This window comes from Felis catus, chromosome C2 (genome assembly GCF_018350175.1).
Source record: "Felis catus isolate Fca126 chromosome C2, F.catus_Fca126_mat1.0, whole genome shotgun sequence".
Classification (NCBI taxonomy): domain Eukaryota; kingdom Metazoa; phylum Chordata; class Mammalia; order Carnivora; family Felidae; genus Felis; species Felis catus.
Window position 1 is genome coordinate 102,038,477 of NC_058376.1, and position 19,737 is coordinate 102,058,213.

General features: G+C 34.0%; 1 pseudogene; it reads right to left on the reverse strand.

The window, feature by feature from the left end:
* The window catches only part of LOC101081661, a 32,938-nt pseudogene extending 16,772 nt beyond the window's left edge, over window positions 1-16,166 (reverse strand).
* Between the last annotated feature and the right edge of the window lie 3,571 nt (window positions 16,167-19,737).

Sequence of the window (19,737 nt, forward strand, 5' to 3'; positions counted from 1 at the left end):
ATTTTTATTAATAAGAAAAATTTTAATATTGGCATAATTATATGTTGAATAAATTGCTATTTAAAATATAGAAAAATGATGTTGTCAATAAATAACTAAAATAGTTTTTCTTTCACTTTTAAGAATATTCACATTTTTAAATTTTATATAATATTATTTCATTGTTGAAAATACTGACAAATGCATATGTAAATTAAAAACATGCAGATCCACCAAAAAGAAAACCAGTATTAGAATTTTGGTGAATTCCCTTCCTGATATTTTATTCGAGTTCCATGTAACTAATAGAAAAATTAGGATAACATATCATTTGTAGTTCTATGATCTGCCTTGTGACTATTATAATGTAACAATTTTTATACCATTAAAGTCTTTAAATATTTACTTTTAAATGGCTATGTGATATGCATCATATAATTGCACCATAGCTAATGAAGCAAAACTCCTAGTGTTAGGTATGTGTAATGCTCCTAACTTTTTCACTATTATGAAAAATTCTATCTATATTAAAAAACACAAATGTATAGGGACGCCCAGGTGGCTGAGTCAGTTAAGCATCTGACTTCAGCTCAGGTCATGATTCACAGTTTGTGAGTTCGAGCCCCACGTTGGGCTCTGTCTGTGCTGACAGCTCAGAGCCTGGCGCCTGCTTTATATTCTGTGTGTCTCTCTCTCTCTCAAAAAAACAAACAAACAAACAAACAAACAAACAAAAAAACAAACCCAAAACATATATATATATATATATATATATATATATATGTATTCTTCTTACTGCCAGAAGACTTACTACCATTATGTAAAAATTTCTATCTCTGCACAAACCTATCGACTATTAATAGAAGACAAAATTTTGTCAATTTGATTGATAAAAATAACATGAAATCTCTGTTCTTGATTGTTTCCTAGTAGGTATACACATATTTTGCTGTTTGCTGACAATTTTTATTCTCCCACCAATATATTTTTTTAGATTTATTCAACTTTTTAATGGGAAGAAAATGACTGGTTATAAAAATTCAAGGACTCATGTATTAAGGATAATAATCCTTCTCTAGCATAACTGTTGCAATTATTTTCCTATATCTTCATTCTTTAATATTGTTTATTAAAGGAATGTATAAGAGATTGTAAATGTCCAATATTTATAAATCTACGTAATTTTGCAACATTTAGTAATATTGAAAAAAGGAAAAAGCTAAGATATTTATTTGTATATGCCTTAGATATATAATCATCTTTCTATGGATTTACTCTCACTTTTTAATAAATTCTATTTCTTGTGTCAAATTAAGAATGGGAAGTTTTTAAATTCTTCCGTCTAGACAGAGTAGATAACAGGATTGGCTTAATAGCAAACTAAGTAAAGTTAGGCAAATTAACATTTTTCAGATTTGACTATAGAACTGAGGAGAAACTGCCAAATGTAATTATGAAGATTTCTTTAATCCTTTTCTCACTTCCCTAAATATGATTGAATGTGTGCTGTTGTATTCTGTAAATTCTTTGTAACAAAAATATATCTTCATTCTAGCCCCAATAGATACTCCTGTTGTATACTTCAATATTAAATTAGATCATAATAAAAATAGCTCCATCAATATTTAGAAAGAAGAATTTTAAGTGATCTTTAGTCCAAGTAGGAGAGTAGAAAATGACCTTAGCGGTCAAAAATCATCTTTAACTGATCCCAGTTAACTGGTCCCAGAGCAATGAGCATACACTTGTGTTTGTAGAAGAATCCAATTATGTTGCAGACATGCATTTTTTTGATTGTGGATTTGCAGTTGGGAACTTTGGAAGTTGGAAGATTAATTGATACAATGTCATGTTAGCTATAACCACAGTATAAACCAGAGTTTTAAATGGGTGCCTCCTGTGTATTTTATTCAAATATGTGCATCAAGATCATCCAAAATACAAGAATGCATCACTGAAATGGGTTTTCTTGAATAATATGTGAGATATTTCCATGGTATCCAATTTAAAAATAAATCACTTTATACATCTTAACCTTTGTCTGCTGAGGACTGCATTTTTGATACTGAGCAAGAAACCTGGATAAATAAGCAATTAAGGTGGTGTATAAGCGACACAAGAATGTGGGATTCCTGGGAAGAGAAAGGCTAGGTGATGAGTTATTACTATTCTATTTCCATTCATATAATAAAAGTGTATTGTTTTTTAAATAACTAATCCAAATTGTTTTTGTATCAATCTGAAGAATAATATATGCTTAGTCTCATTTTGAGATCTAGAACACTTTATAAATGTTAGTACTTCATTTAACTTTGAATAATATTACCTTTAATTTAAACAGTAGGTCTTATTTAAAACACATAATATTCATTAAGAAAAGAATTATAAATTTTGAACCAAACTGAGAAGCTTCCTGACCTTTTTATGTTTTATATATCTAACCATGGAATATCAGTGGATAAATTATCATTACAGGAAGCAAGAATGGATCACTGACAAATCATTTCCATGAAAAAAGTTACGAGTGATTAATTATTAATGATTAAAACCAATATAATCATGAAATATATTACAATGGATGATTTAATTTAACACTGAGTGATAGAAAGATGATGAAATAGAGTCAGGTAAATTAGAATCAAGTAGATATAAATTAGGATCTAAGAAATAAAGGTCGAAGATATTAGAAAAAATTGCCAACTTTATTTACATGAAACATTCCTGGGACTATCTCATTCAAGCTAGCTGAAGGAAGAAATAAACCTATAGAAGCAGAATTGATCCTAACTGGCAGGAGTTAAAAGTAGAGAAATGTTTCTTAGGGAAGAATGAGAGCAATAGATGGCACCTGACACATATTAGGAGTTTAATAAATGGTAAATAAAATTTAAGACTGAAAATAGGTGGAGAAATGAGGATCAAACGTCATCTGCTTCTGATAGGTGTTTATTGAATGTCAAATTTAAAATAGCTACTCAAAAAATAAGATATTTTAATCAATTAATCGACACCTAGTTTGATATTTATATCTTGCTAAGTACAAATTAAGCACCTGTACATACTCCTGAAGGTTAATACATTCATATGAATGCAGTTACAATTTTAGTATTTATGAAATTCTAAGTTAATTAAATGGTACAAAGAGTAATTCACTGCATATATTTAAATGGGTCTTTCTATGTATTGCTATGATTCTTTTATTTACCCATTATTTTTTATTTATTTAAATTTTTAATGTTTATTTTTGAGACAGAGACAGAGCATGAGCAGGGGAAGGGCAGAGAGAGAGGGAGACACAGAATCTGAAGTAGGCTCTGGGCTGTGAGCCATCAGCACCGAGCCTGAACATGGGGCACAAACCCACCAACCGTGAGATCATGACCTGAGCCGAAGTCGGACACTTACCTGACTGAGCCACCCAAGCGCCCCTTACCTGTAATTTAAAAAAAAAAAATTTCCTCTGGGCTCATTTGCACAAAAAATATATAATATAATCACACTCACTGGAAAAATCATAAAATTGAAATTAGAAGTTGCTTGATATTCAGTGTAAAAAAAATTGGACTGGAAAAATATTCATTTAAATATTGAGAAAGTTAAAATTTGAAATACAATATTGTACTTCACTTAAAACATCCATACTAAAGAGTAATGAGTCTGAATGTGCATAAATTTATAATTTTATTTATCAGTTACTCTTAAACAGACAATTACCAATATTTTAGGAGTACCAGATGTCATTTAACTTTGGCATGAGTAAGTTTTATGTAAAAATATTATTAAAGCCACGAGGTGGCAGAGAAGCAAAAATAAATGACCTGAATAAATTTTAAATTATATATGAGTAAATTATGGAAATAGCCCACATGTCCATTGACTGATTATATATATATATATATATATATATATATACACACACATATACATATATATGTACACACACATATATATATACATATATATATTAGTCAATTGTATTACTCATTTGTAATATTACTCAATTGTAAATTGAATATCACTCAATTGTAAAATAGAAGGAAATCTTGCCATTTGCAATGACATGGATGGAACTAGAGAGTATTTTGCTAAGTGACATAATTCAGTCAGAGAAAGACAAACACCATGTGATTTCACTCATATGTGGAAAATAAGAAACAAAGCAAATGAGGAAAGGGACAAAACAAAAAGAGAGTGAGAGAGAGACACACACACACACACACACAGAGGCAAACCAAGAAACAGACTCTTAATGACAGAGAACAAACTAATGGTTAGTTACCAGCAGGGAGGTGGTTGGGTGGGATGGGTGAAATAGGTGATGGAAAGATTAAGGAGTGTACTTGTGATGAGCACTGGGTGTTGCATGGACATGTTGAATCACTATATTGTAAACCTGAAATTAATATTACGCTGTAAGTTAACTGGAATTTAAATAATGTTTTAAAAAGAAACAAATATGGAGATGAACATTTATTGAGTGCCTAGTATATTCCAGAAAATGTGCTGTGCGTTTTCACACTATTTAATTTTCCAAAATATCCTGGTATTTTTATCCTCGCTTGTTCAGTAAATGAATACCTTTTGATGAGTTAAAGGAATGAATTGTGATTCTCTCTTTTACAGTGAAGAAACTGAAATTCAGGATGATTAACATATTTTCTAAGAGTATGCAGCTAGGAAATGACAAAAGTGTTTAATCTTAGTTAGACAACTTATATTTTTACCATCACCTCATCCTATATTTTAGTATGATAGAAGTCAAATTATTCCTGAATTGAAAGAAATCTTTCCTAACTTTCAGAGGCTATATATTACTAATTACATCCATCAAATAAATTTACACTGCCCAGAGTCAGTTCATTCACCCTGGGGATTCTGAGATATCACTATTTAGACAAAAATTTCTACTGCAGCTCCATCAAAGTTTTGTCTGTTTCAGGACAGATAAAGAAATCATTCACAAACAGCAACATTTTAATTACAATAGACCTAAATCTAAGCGAATCTGAAGATTAGGTCAGGGATATCCCATAAACTCAAAAGCTATCACTATATAAAACAAATTTCCAGAGAAAGTTCACAGTTCTCATATTATGAGTATTTCTTTATTCCATGACTTTTTATTCTTAGTGGTTTAGTGGAAGTTAAAATAACTAGATATAAAGTAATCAGAGAAAAGTTTCTTTGTAAATCATCTGTTCACAAACTGGCAATATTTAGTAATTCTATATATACATTTATCCTTTAACCAATTAATCATCTTCTATAAATGTATTGTTTACAATACAGTACTATTTAACCTTGTATGTAAAATTCCAGCTATTGCAATAAGACAAGGAAAAGAAATGCATGTATATGTATGTATACATATGTTTGTGTGTGTGACTAGAAAAGAAGAAATAAAACTTCCTTAAAAAATATCCATTGGATATTCTTTTTTTTTAATTTTTAATGTTTTATTATTTATTTTTGAGAGAGAAAGAGCATGAGTGGAGGAGGACAGAGAGAGGGGGAGACATAGAATCTGAAGCAGGCTCTAGGGTCTGATCTGTCAGCACAGAGTCCAACACGGGGCTCAAACACACAAGCCGTGAGACCATGACCTGAGCCAAACTCAGACACTTAACCGACTGAACCACCCAGGTGCCTCCCATTGGATATTCTGAAACAATCACTCTTCTTCCCAAAAGTCAGAAGAATATTCCTGGAACTAATAAGCAGGTATAGCAGGGTTTTAAGATACAAAGTTAATATACAAATTATTTTCCTATATGCCATCAATGAATTCGTGTGATTGAAAATTAAAAGAAAATACCATTTGTTGTGGCCTCAAAAAGTAAGCACAAATCTAACCAAATACATAGAGAATCTATATATGAAAAACTACACAGTGCTTATGAAATAAGCCAAAGAAGTTTGAAGTAAATGGAAAGACATTCTATGTTTATGAATTGGAAGACTCAATAATTTTTAAGATGTGAATTTCTTCCCATCTTAATCAGTACATTCAATGAATTTTCCATAAAAATTTCAACAAGGTATTTTGCAGATATCAACGCATTGATTCTAAGATTTATATGGAGAGGCAAAGACGTAGAATAGACAAAATAACAGTGAAGAAGAACAAAGTTGAAGACTTACGCTACCTGATTTCAAGACATAACATATGACTACAGTAATCAAGACTGTGGTATTTATTGATGAAGAAATAAACACATAGATCAATTCAACAGAATAGAAAAGATAGAAACATATTCTCACAAATACAATAAACTAGTATTTGAAAAAAGAGAAAAGGCACATCAGTGGGGAAATTATATTCTTTTCAACAAATAGTCCTAGGTAAATTGGACATGCATATGAAAATAAATGAAACTGTATACGGAACTTACAACCTTCACACACACATAAAAATAGACCTAAATATAAAATGCAAAACTATAGACCTAAATATAAAATGCAAAACTATAAATCGTCTATAATAAAAGAGGGGAAAATTTATGAGACCCTGGGTTTGGTCATGAGTTACTATATGTAAGAACAAAAGCATGATACATAAAAATAATTGAAGTTATTAATTTAATAAATATAAAATAAAAGAGTCTTATCTGCAAAAGACACTGGAAATAGGATGAAAATGTAGGCCACAGACTGGGACAAAATATTTGTAAAGCACTTATCTGATAAAGGACTTGGTTCCAAACTATATAAAAAATTTATTTTAACTGAACAGTAAGAAAACAGATAACCTAATTAAAAATGGGCAAAAAAACAGACAGTCCACCACATAGAATATACAGATAGAAAATTGCATGTGAGAGATAAATTTAAATATAAATGAGACACCACCAACACTCGTAAGTATGTCTAAAATCCAAAGGTAACATACTAATATGAGATGTTAATAAGAAGCAAAACTTGGTTGTGTGGTATATAGGAACTCTCTATACTATCTTTGCAATCTTTTTATAAATCTAGATCTACTGCTGTAAAATAAAACATTTATTTAAAAAATGGAAAAAAGGTAAATATTCATACTTGAGAGATTAGCCAAATAAAGTAGGGTACCTCAACACAATAGAGTACTATACAATTATAAAATAGAATACAGAGGATATCTTTAAATTAATATCGAGTTATTTTTAAGATATATTAGTAGATGGTGTAAAGATAGAAACTTGCCAGTAGAAAGTACTCTAGAATAGTGTTCTTTCAAAAATATTTTAGCATTAATAATTTTTTGGGGAAATAGCAATTCCAAAATGACTAACATATCCAAAAAGAAAATTGAAGGTACAGTGCAGATCAAAAGACTATGGAGGTGCAAATGGAAGGTTTGTTTATATTTTTATATTTACTTAAAAAATTTTTTTAACTGTTTATATATTTATTTTAGGAGAGAGAGAGCACAAACACGGGGGAGGGGTAGAAAGAGAAAGGGAGAGTGAATTCCAAGCAAGCTGTGTGCTGTCATCTCAGAGCCTGACGCGGGGCTCAATCTTAGGACTGTGAGATCATGACCTGAGCTGAAATCGGGAGTCAGATGCTTAACCAACTGAGACACCAAGGTGCCCCAGAATGTTTATTTTTAAAGACAATCCCTTAAACATTCCCATTCTTCAAATTATTCACCGTTGGTTATACATTTGCATATCTCAATTGCATAAGATTTGTGGAAAACAAATGTGATATAATAGAAAACATTAAGAAAATAGTAGGCATCAGCATATTCACATGGATTTATTTATGTAGAAACCAATGTTTTATGATCATAGGCTGTATTGTACGATTTTTCTTTATTCTTTCCCTCACCATTTCTCACCAGATATGCTTGGAGTACTCGTTGAGTGGCAGACTGTTCTAAAGAGAACACTTGCAAAGCATAAGAGACTCTTAAAAACTGAGAACAAACTGAGGGTTGATGGGGGGTGGGAGGGGGGGAGGGTGGGTGATGGGATAGAGGAGAGCACCTTTTGGGATGAGCACTGGGTGTTGTATGGAAACCAATTTGACAATAAATTTCATATATTGAAAAAAAAAGAGAGAGAAGGCTTGCAACATTGATAACACCTTTGAGACTTGTATTCTAAAAGTATTTATACCCTAAAGTGGGATGAAGCTTGAAAGAGACAATAAACAAAGAGAAAAATCCAAGGCTGTGAGAAGTGCTAAGAAGAAAATAAAATACTAAGGGAAACCATCACATGATCAGAGAAACCCTCTCTGAGGAGTTTATATGTCACCTAAAATGGGAATGACAGAAAGGAGTCTATTCTACAAAAATTGGAGGCATGATATTTCTAGATAGAAGAAATAGCATTGAGATCAGGGCAGGAATCAGCTTGGTCAGTTTACACAAGAGAAAGTATGTGAGGGTGGCTGTAGTACAGTGAGTGTAGGGGAGATGGACACAAACCACTGTCTGTAAAGGAAGTCAGGAGATGGAATACAGCTTGATTATGACTGCACAATGGTCTTGTATGGTTTGAGATTTTTGTTTTCTATAGCAAAATAAATGATAAGCTTCTTGTGGCTATATATCAATTATTCTCAACTGTAGAGGCTGAAAGTTTGTACCTATTGAGACAATCAATTTTGGTGTGGGGTGATAGGTGGGGGATTTCCCTGCACCAAGAACATAAAAAACATTTTGCTGTGATGTGTGGTCATAAAAGGTATTTTTATTACCTACACTGCTTTGGTTGGCTTTTAGTCATAGTGCATAATATGTTGTGAAATGCCACAGTATTCATGCGTGGTATGCAATTCAATTTTAAGGCTTATCAAAAAGGCACATGGATTTAAAAAAGGTGAGACACCACACCACAGTCTACTATAGACCGTAGAAAAAGCACTGCTCTTTATAAAAGATGTCTAAATTTGTTTGCTGTTAGTGATATTAGCATCGTAAACTGATGTCTCATGGGCAACAGTAGTGAGATATATATAGACAGAGATAAAGGGAGAGAAAGATCTCTTGATGCGATTGGGGGAAATCTATGTTAGACATTATAACAGAGATCTCTGGATCCATTTGGAGAAATCTGAAAACATTTATTCTACTTTAAAGATTTAGCTGCTGGTGCTTAGGAGGCAGGATTTGAAAAACACCAAAAGGACAAATTGATCAATCTGTTAACTGAATACTAAGCAACTCCTTCTTTTCTTTTTTTTTTTTTTAATTTTTTTTTTCAACATTTATTTATTTTTGGGACAGAGAGAGACAGAGCATGTACGGGGGAGGGGCAGAGAGAGAGGGAGACACAGAATCGGAAACAGGCTCCAGGCTCTGAGCCATCAGCCCAGAGCCTGACGCGGGGCTCGAACTCACGGACCGCGAGATCGTGACCTGGCTGAAGTCGGACGCTCAACCGACTGCGCCACCCAGGCGCCCTGCAACTCCTTATTTTCAATCTTATTTACACTAAAACAAAACAACACGAAATTAAACTAAATATATTTAAATATTTTAATAGTCAATAAGATTTCCAAACTGTTTTTGACTTTCCTTAACTGTATGGAATAACTGCCATTACAACAATTCATTTGAAGTTATACGAACTAAGGCAACAAGAAAACTCTCTCCCGAGCTATGTGCAAGTGTCACAGAATGCTGCATCTACTGCAAATATTCTTTCAGTAAAGATGTGGTCTCTGTTTTGCCTCAAAAGCTAAACACAGAGTTTTTATTTTTTAAAATTGAGTTATGATAGAAAGACCACATCAAAATATCGAATGTGGCTCTGACACAAGGATATGTGACTTTGCACAGCTCTTAATGGTTCAATGAAAGTGTTGAATTTCTGTGAATCCATGTGCAACATTAGGTTAAAATTAGCTACCTCATCAGATTGCTGTGAGAAGCGTATAAGAAAAACACAGTTGTCCACAAGCTAACTCTCCTTGTATTCCTTCTTCGGTCTGTAGTAGGGAGACATGGACCCGTTCTGTAGTACGGCTGTCCCTACATTTGCAGGGCCATAGCCAATGTGGTCTGGTTGGTCCTATTAACCCGAGGGGATGTAGACATTTCCAGCAAGGGCGGCTGAAGGCCCAGGGCCTCAATCGGGGCTCACTTGCCCAGGTCTAAGGAGGTTCTATATCCAGTGCTGGGGAGAACTTTGACCCTGCCCCTACTCCTTATTCCCCATCATTGCCAAAGGATGTGAAATGATTTATTCAATGATGAGTTTAATGAGAACAATTAGGTCTGTGTTCTGTCCCAGGATCTAACAAGAAGACCTTTAGAAGAGGTCTCATAGGTGCCAGATGTGCTTCATTTGACCTCAAGATAAATTTTAATTCAAGAAAAGAAAACTGTACTTATTGAACATAAAGCCATCTTTTGTAATCTAGTTTCACTTTGATGTCTCACTCTTGTATACACGTGTGTCCATTTTTCAATTGACTTTGAACTTAAAGAGTTCGTATTGTTAGTGTGTGCAGAAGCCCTAACTTACAAATAGGACCTGCAAACTGTAACATGGCACTCAAATACAATTTATGACTACAATCATGTATTCATATATAATACCATTGTTTGTAAGGTACAAGTGTACAACTGTGTATATATATGGATTAGACAAGCTACATAAATGTCTGGGTCAGGCTAAGTATAAAAGCATAGACAGTGTGGTGCCAAGAAAAGATTGGTGAGTGCATGACCTGTGCAGAACATTCACATTCAGTAATTTGAAATTCTGCAGCTAAAGACAATAGTTGGAAAATTGGTTTAGCCTAGGGCTGCTGGTGTTAGAATGCATTTTCTTTGAGGTGAGAGATTGATTGTTGTTATTCCTTTTAATACCCCCACTACCCATCACTGGACCTGGTATTCTCTAAGTACCCCATGAATAATTCTTCATTTATTGAATGAATGGGTGAAGAGCACAATTCTCTCAAATCTATTATTTATTGTCTTTAGCTCAAATTGCCCCTGTCAAATGTCCATCTGCATTTAACATTAATAAGGCTCATTTCTGTGTGCCAGGTTGCTAATTGAAAGTAATTTAGACACTTATATATGCACATACACACATGCATGCACATACACACACATGCACACACTCAAATTATTTAACACAAAATCAAGAAATGGGAAGATTTGATATGGTTGGGTATCTCAAGTGTATAAGGTGTTGAAATATTTTTTTTCTTAAATAAATTTAGTTTTAGATTATAGGTAAATTGAAATCAATAACTTTTCTAAAAATGCATGTTACAATACATGGGGATATATTATTGAATGAAGAAGACTCTGAATGTCTATTATTTAAATGTTTTCAATATTGAAATACACAAACCCCATCATGGTAGGTCGAATGCCTTCTTCTTCAGTTTCTGTCAATACTTTCTTTTTTTTTTTTTCAACGTTTATTTATTTTTGGGACAGAGAGAGACAGAGCATGAATGGGGGAGGGGCAGAGAGAGAGGGAGACACAGAATCAGAAACAGGCTCAAGGCTCTGAGCCATCAGCCCAGAGCCCGACGCGGGGCTCGAACTCACGGAGCGCGAGATCGTGACCTGGCTGAAGTCGGACGCTTAACCGACTGCGCCACCCAGGCGCCCCCTGTTTCTGTCAATACTTTCTAATAGCTCTATCATTTCCAAGAATATTTGATTTTATGTTGGCAGATCTGAACTATAGGGACAGTTCATCATTTTCAACTTTATAATGGTTGCTTGCCGTAAGTGATAATACTCCCTACCATAAAGTGCTCAGAATCTATTGATTTCTCAGTTCTTTATCTACACACATGCATACTACCTAAAATCCAGATGCAAACAGAAATATGTCACACTTTTATAGATAGCATAAAAACATGTGATAAAAACTATAAAAATTATTGATATGTAAGTGAGCCAAAGGAAACATTTTGGATTTAGTTTGAAATATAGCCAAATCTGAGTTATTATAAACACAGTAGAAATAATCTCCCTTGGACTGGTTTCAAAAACATATTGAAGGTTGAGGATTTCAAATTACCAAAGTTTTCATTCTCTGATTCACGTTTCATGGACCAGGCTTCCATATGTTCTAATATTGCTAGGAAAATAAACTATCATATTTTAGTGCTCAGGAATTTTTTATTCTATCAGACTATGTGTTCACAAAAATTAATAAAATGTACCACCAAAATTATGTTTCCCCTTTTCTGCCCCCAAATATACATGTGTGCAAACACTACCACCCACACATGCTGAAGCATGTATTTTTAGTTTAAGGGCATTCCTTCTTATTTCATTTTGAATTTGAAGCAATTAAATGGGAACTTCCATCATCTCTCAATGCCATATCTCCCTGCCATTCATTGTCAGAACTGCATATTCTTTCTTTCTGACTATTACCAAGGATGAATTCTACATGATCCTGTATCATTGCAATTTCTCTATGGCACTAAATCTACCCTGCCTCACTTACCTAAGAATATTGCCTCTGGCAATTTTTCCTCCTTCTCTCTGCTACAACAAAATTTACATTTTACTGGATCAATCATTTCTTCCATTAAAAAAAAAAGAAAAAAAAACACCTTTCTTTTGATCACACATATCTTAAATTTTTTTTTTTTTAGTTTTTTAATTTTTTTGTTTTAGAGAAAGAAAGAGAGGAGAGTGGGGGGAGAGGGGCTGAGGGAGAGGGAAAAAAAAAGAGAGAATCTTAAGCAGGCTCCACACTCAGCGTTGAGCCCGACACAGGGCTCAATTCCACCTTAGTTAGGATCATGACCTGAGCCAAAATCATGATTTGGATGCTCAGTTAACTGAACCACCATGTTCCCCATTGATCACACATATCTTTATAAGCTACCATTTGATTTTGCTCCTCAAAATAGTTGTCCACATATGCTATCTTCAATTCCTCTTTGTCCATACTGTCTTTAATCCATTCTCCAGCTTTCACTCCTGGTACTCCAACCAGTTGCTTTTATTACAAAAATCAATGTTCCTCACAGTGTTGAATCCAATGATCAGTTTTTGGACCTTATTTTCTTTGAGCTACCAGCAACATTTGGTGCAGTTGTTCATTCCCTCTTCCTTAACGTCTTTCTTCACTTGTTTTCCAGGATAACACACTTATTTTGTTTTCTACCTATATTATTTATCACTCTTTCCAGCACCCTTTTACTGAGTATATATCCATTACAATCACCTTGGTCGCAGCCATGATCGTCTCTTTCCTAAACTGGTACAATGAATCCCTAGTTGCAATGTCTGTTTCTATCTTTGCTTCTCCCTACCCCCCATTCTTTAGTCAACACAACTGTCAGAATGATCCTTTAAAAATCTTAATCCAGGGGCGCCTGGGTGGCGCAGTTGGTTAAGCGTCCGACTTCAGCCAGGTCACGATCTCGTGGTCCGGGAGTTCGAGCCCCGCGTCAGGCTCTGGGCTGATGGCTCGGAGCCTGGAGCCTGTTTCCGATTCTGTGACTCCCTCTCTCTCTGCCCCTCCCCCATTCATGCTCTGTCTCTCTCTGTCCCAAAAATAAATAAAAAACGTTGAAAAAAATTTTTTAAAAATCTTAATCCAATCATATGCCTATTCTAATCAAAATCCTGCAATGTCACCCATACATTTATGAGTAAACAGTTAAGTCCATAAATAGCCTACAAGGCCCTACATGACCCAGTCCTCCATCATTTTGCAGAGTTTATTTCCAGTATTCTTCCCCAAATCACTTTGCTGCACTGAATGTCTTGCTGTTCCTTGAACACATAAGTCTCCCCTGCTGTAGGGTCTTGTGGTGCTGTAAGTGCCACAGAATTTTGTCATTTTTATGGCTAAATCTATCATCTTTAACATTTGCTCAAAAAGTGCTTTAAAAAAAAATCCAACGATTATCTCAACCCCGGAATACCCAGTTTCCCTTACCATTAGCTGTATTTTTCCCCCATAAAAATCACCTTGTGGCATACTACATATGGTGTTGGTTCTCTATTGCCCCTTATTGAACTATTAAACTATAAGTCTACAAATTCAGGGCTTTTTATTTTATTAGTTCACTGAGAAATCTCAAATGTTTGAAACACAGTGGTTTCTCCAACAATACTTAGTGAATAAATTAACAAAAGTTCCCATAGCATGACTTCATTTATGTCATATTCTTATGAATCTAATTCCACCAAGTAGCACTTCTGGAATTACTGTGTGTATGTGTGTGTGTGTGTATTTTATAATCTGCCTTATGCCAATTGTTTGCGTGTTGTAACAGTGATGTTTTTCCTATATTGTGTGAAGCTATGCTCAATAGGAAACTCCAGAGCCGACTGTTTTTTACCAGCTAGCTGCATTATATACTAAATGACACCTTCTGTGATGTATTTATGCTTCATTTTTAAGGCTACCTATACAATTTCTCATGGAATTTTGGCCACCACTTTTATGTGCTTTGACTCATGCCTTATTGAATTGCATTGAAAATGGCTCTTCTATATTTGTGCTCATCCTGTATCCTAATTTTCTACAAATTTTTCGTGTTTTTCTATGGTCCTACACATAGTGGTCAAGTGTAAACTCTAGAATTAGATCACTAACTTACATACCAGCTCTCCTTTACTAGCTGTGTGTCCTTGGACAAGCTACTCAATATCTGTATGCCTCAGATTCAATATCCAGAAATTAAAGATAATAACTGTATATCTCACAGGATTTTGTGAGGATTCAATAAATTAGTATGTCTAAAACACTTAAGAGGAGTGCCTAGGTGGCTCAGTCAGTTAGGCGTCCGACTTTGGCTCAGGTCAAGATCTCATGGTTCACAAATCTGAGCTCCATGCCAGCTCTGTGCTGACAGTGCTGAGCCTGGAGCTTGCTTCCGATTCTGTGTCTCCCTCTCTCTCTTCCCCTCTCATTCTCTCTCTCTATCTCAAAAACAAATAAACATACAAAAAAAGACACACTTTAAAACACTTAGAAGTGTCTGGCGTATAGTAAGTGCTAATTTACTGTGTCACATTTCTGCTGGAGTGTCTAATTCTTGCTTCTTTTTAAGTTTTTCTCATTAAATTTCATTCCCCACACCCCACCCCACCCCCCCGACCTGAGAGCACTAGCTCAAAGCAAACCTATAACAAGTAAATCTTCGGACTTATAATGGTAGAATTTACTTTCTGTTTGATAATTTAAAGAAATGTGACTTGCACTTTTGTTATGCTATTGGTCTCTCTCTCTCTCTCTCTCTCTCTCTCTCTCTCAAACCTATGCACTCTGTATTTACCAAGGGTGGTTTTCTTTCATGTCTATATATTTTTCATCAGAATAATAATTTGTTCAGACACTGTAGTTACAGACAGAGAATTTTAAAGCTGGCTGTTTAGTGGAGCCTTCTTTTGGCGTTTCAAAACAGACACAAATCTCTCAATGCTGAGAGATGTAGGCACCTTAACACCCACTGTGGAGAATCACCAAGCTTCCTAGGTAGTTGTGACTGAAGGCATAATTGTTGAATTATATCACACCTAATATCATCAGGTTACATCCATTAGGTATAAAGCCACACTGCTATAATGGATTGGGGGTTTCTGCAGTCCTTTCTTATGCATCAGATGATTGTCCCATGAACAGGCTTTTCCAATGGTATCATTCCTCAGAAAATTGACAATTTCCTCATTAATCCCACAGCTATGTTCTCCATAAGTAACCAAAATATCTGCGAACCTTTCAGAAATTAGAGCTAGTATTTGAAGCTGTATTTTACTAAATTTTATGGATATCATAAAGGACATCTTTGCAATTCTAAGCAACGCTATGCTGGAGCCAGCTCACATGCTTCCAAATCTCTTATCTGTAAAGCCTAAATATATTCCTCTGAAGAAAATCTCTTCTCCACTTTACTGAATGTGTTCTTTCTCTGTCACAGTTCTTGACTGCAAACAGACACTGGTTCAAACAGATTTAAGTGCAAAAGCAGTTTGTATACTCACAGTGATGCAGGAAAAACTGGAGAACCAGGCTTGGAAAACAGAGGGAAACAAAAGAGGCCTTAAAATCACAGCTGAAGTAAAAATTAAGCTTCAAAACCATTGGGTGAGCACATCACTTCCACTGCTACTGAGCACCTGTGTCGGGATCGACCGTAGGCAGAACCAGCATTGGACAATGGAAACTGCAGCTTCTACTACAACTGCTAGTTGTAGAAATGAGACGTCGCTTCTGCTGCTGACTCAGAGTTGATTCACCATCCTCCATGTTGCTTTTTATTAAAGTATTTCAATTCAAAGCCTGGAAATCTGGGTGTGACTTGCTAAGCAAGAGAGGCCTAAAAAATAAGTATCTGATCTTTATTGCTTCCATAGTTGAAGGCAAACTCTTTTGAGCACTACATTTTGTGAAGTGGTTAATTTCCTAAACATATGAAGGAGTTCAGAATTGGTTACCAAAAATAACCAAGTTTGGTTCCATTTCTATTTTGCCAATAAAATTAATACTTTAAAATTAAATTAAGAGATCTATGCATCCTCATGTTCACTTCAGCATCATTCACAATAGCCAGGATGAGGAAACAACTTAGGTGACTGTTGATGAATAAATGGTTAAAGAAAATGTGGCATGTATGTACAGTGGAATACTATTGAGGTGTAAAAACGAGGGAACATCATGACAACTTGGATGAACTTTGAGGACATTATGCTAAGTGAAATAAGAGAAAAAAAAGACTGCATGATCTCACTTACATACGAAATCTAAAGAAGTTAATCTCATAGAAACAGAGTAGATTAATGGTTTGCCAAGGTCTGTGAGATGAAAGAAATGGGGAGATGTTGGTTAAAAGGTACAAACTTCCAGATTAACACGTTCTGGAGATTTAATGTACAACATGGTGACTATAATTAGCAATAGTGTAGTATACACTTGAAAGTTGTTAAGAGAGTGGATCTTAAATGAGCTCATCATACGCACATGCACACACACACGGTAATGATATAAGATGATGAATGTGTTGACTGATAGTATTATGACAATCATTTTGCAATATATATAAGCATAAAATCATCACATTGTACATGTAATATGTAATCTTTATTACTAACCTAGCATCAGTTTCTAGTTGCACAGTGCCCTTTTAGGGGAATGAATCTACCCTTTTTCCCTGCAGTCATGTTCCATAAGAGATTGATACCACACTCAGCTCCAATTTTGGGTGATATAACAGTGACCCCATCTCTATTTCCTGGGACTAGTACAAGAGGGACATATACAATACATATATAATTCTTTAATCTGGATACGATTCTAAGAATGTTTCTCATTTGTTTTAAGATAGTGAGCAATTGTAAACCACTGATAGACATGAGAAAATGGATGTAGCACTGATATCACAAGTAGCAGCCATCCTAAAATGAAAATTTTAAAAAGTTCTAGAATGAAACTGAAAGAGTAAATGGGAAAATAAAATCACTGGAAAAATCTGGGCTTATTAAAATATTATTAAACTACTGGATCAAACCAAGGCAGAAACTTTTGGACTACATTGTATATGATCCAATACATTACCTTGTGGCATAATTTACTTTTAGTTGGATCCTCCATTTTTTGCAGGTCAAAAAGCCTTAACAATTGGAGCAAATTAAAATATACATACACACAAGAGAAGATCATACTATACATATGTTTTCAATATTTAAACATTTTAAGTTATTTCCCAAATTTCAAAACAAATAACACATTAATTAATGCATTGATTTAAAAATGTATAGTTCCAGGGGCGCCTGGGTGCTTGGTGTTGGTTGGTTGGTTAAGTGTCTGATTTCAGCTCAGGTCATGATCTCATGGCTCCTGACTTTGAGCCCTGCGTAGGGCTCTGTGCTGACAGCTTGGAGCCTGGAGCCTGTTTCAGATTCCGTTTCCCTCTCTCTCCGTCCATCCCCTACTAGTGCTCTTCTCTCTCTCTCTCTCTCTCTCTCTCTCTCTGTCTCTCAAAAATAAGACAAACATTCATTTTTTTTAATGCATAGTTCCAGTTTCCATGAATTTTTAGCCATGAATTCTATGGATATATGTCATTTGATTTTATTTCACAATGTCCTTATGAATGGATGCCTAGAATATTTAGGGTTTTGCTTTATTTTGTTTTGCTACTATAATAGATGTTGTAGAGGTAAAGATGGCATGCCCTTGTGCAATTATTTTATTAACTCTGTAGGATCGTTGCTAGAAGTTTGGCATGTAGGTCAACCAATATACATATCTGAAATGTTCTAATTTATAGCAACACTGCCCTCCAGAAGTTTATAATGACTTATATCCATCTGTGCATGAAAATACTTATTTCTCCACATGCTCATTCAAGCTTGGTATTGAAAATTTTGTTAAGCATTCCAATGTAAGAGGAGAAAAACACTCTATTATTTTTTTTCAATTTTTATTTCTCTCATTGTCTATATAAGCCAGTGCCAATTTTTATATTTGTTTACCATCATTACTTCTTTTACAAAATGTTCGTTTATGGCTCTTATCCACTTACTCCTTGAGGTGTTCATCTTTTTTCTTGTTCTGTAAGTGCTCAATGCATGTTGGTTATATTAACACTGTATTTCATGACTTGAAAATATTCTCCCTATTGTGTGTAAATGTGTTTATTGCTGCTTTATATACATATAATCTTTATATATTAATCTTCCTTTTATGGATTTTAGTTAGTGTCATTCTTAGTTTATTAAATTTTGGTGTATCACTTTCCTCCTCTAAACTGTGATTCTCAACTGTTTTCAGTCCATTGGGCATTTAAATAAGTGTGAAAATTCTCTATCACCCCAATGAAAATCAAGTGAATACCAAAAAAGAAAATGTTAATTACCGTAATTAAACTTGATATAAACTTCCCCATGCCATGTGTTTTCTACGGTTCTAAAAGAGCTAAGAATGGACTGGTGTGTCGTGTTTATAAACTCATGATTAATTCTGCCATAATTGAGAAAACAGTATTCATCTTGGTTTTTGATTTGTAATCTTTTAGTATCTTCATGTTTTAAACATATTTTAAAATACATGAATTTTATTGTTAGGAAAATATGGAATAAGTTTATGATTGTGGAAAGACAAGACTATTGATATGTATCACATGCAAAACATGCTTAAAGTAAATAACTTGCAAACTATAATGCAAAGTAACATAATTTTCATTCTTCTTTGAAGAACTTATATCCATATTGTTATATTTCTATATCGTCTTAACATAATTCTTACTAGTATGCATATTTATGCATCTTTAAAAACAAACATTTGTCATAAGTTTATATAATTAATATCACAATTTTGATAGGTATAATGACATATTAGTATAGGAAATTAATCTGTGAGTTTTCAAGCATCACTTGTAGTTACATAATATTTTATTGCAATAGAAGAAAACATCAAAGAGGAAATTATTCAAGATTATTAAATTTATTTTAAATGAATAAAATAGAAAATAGAAAACTTAGATGGAAATAATATGACATTAATCTAATAAATTTATTCTAAGAAATAAGAATGATTTTTACTGATTAATTATGTGGGATCACTGGGGTTATTGTCTCACTATGAATGAGGTTTCTTAAGAATAAGCTAGATGTTGATGCCAAACTATATTTTCTACTCCTGCATCCAAATTTTCCAAAGGTGAAGCAACTATCTATGTATTCCCCATACCATTACTATTTTTTTTTATGCAGCAAGTACTGTCTTTATTTTCATGAGCTCAAAATATAGCAATGAGTTATGACATTTAAACAGCCTAGGAGTCTTATCAGCACAAAATAAGAGCTAAGCAAACTGAAAA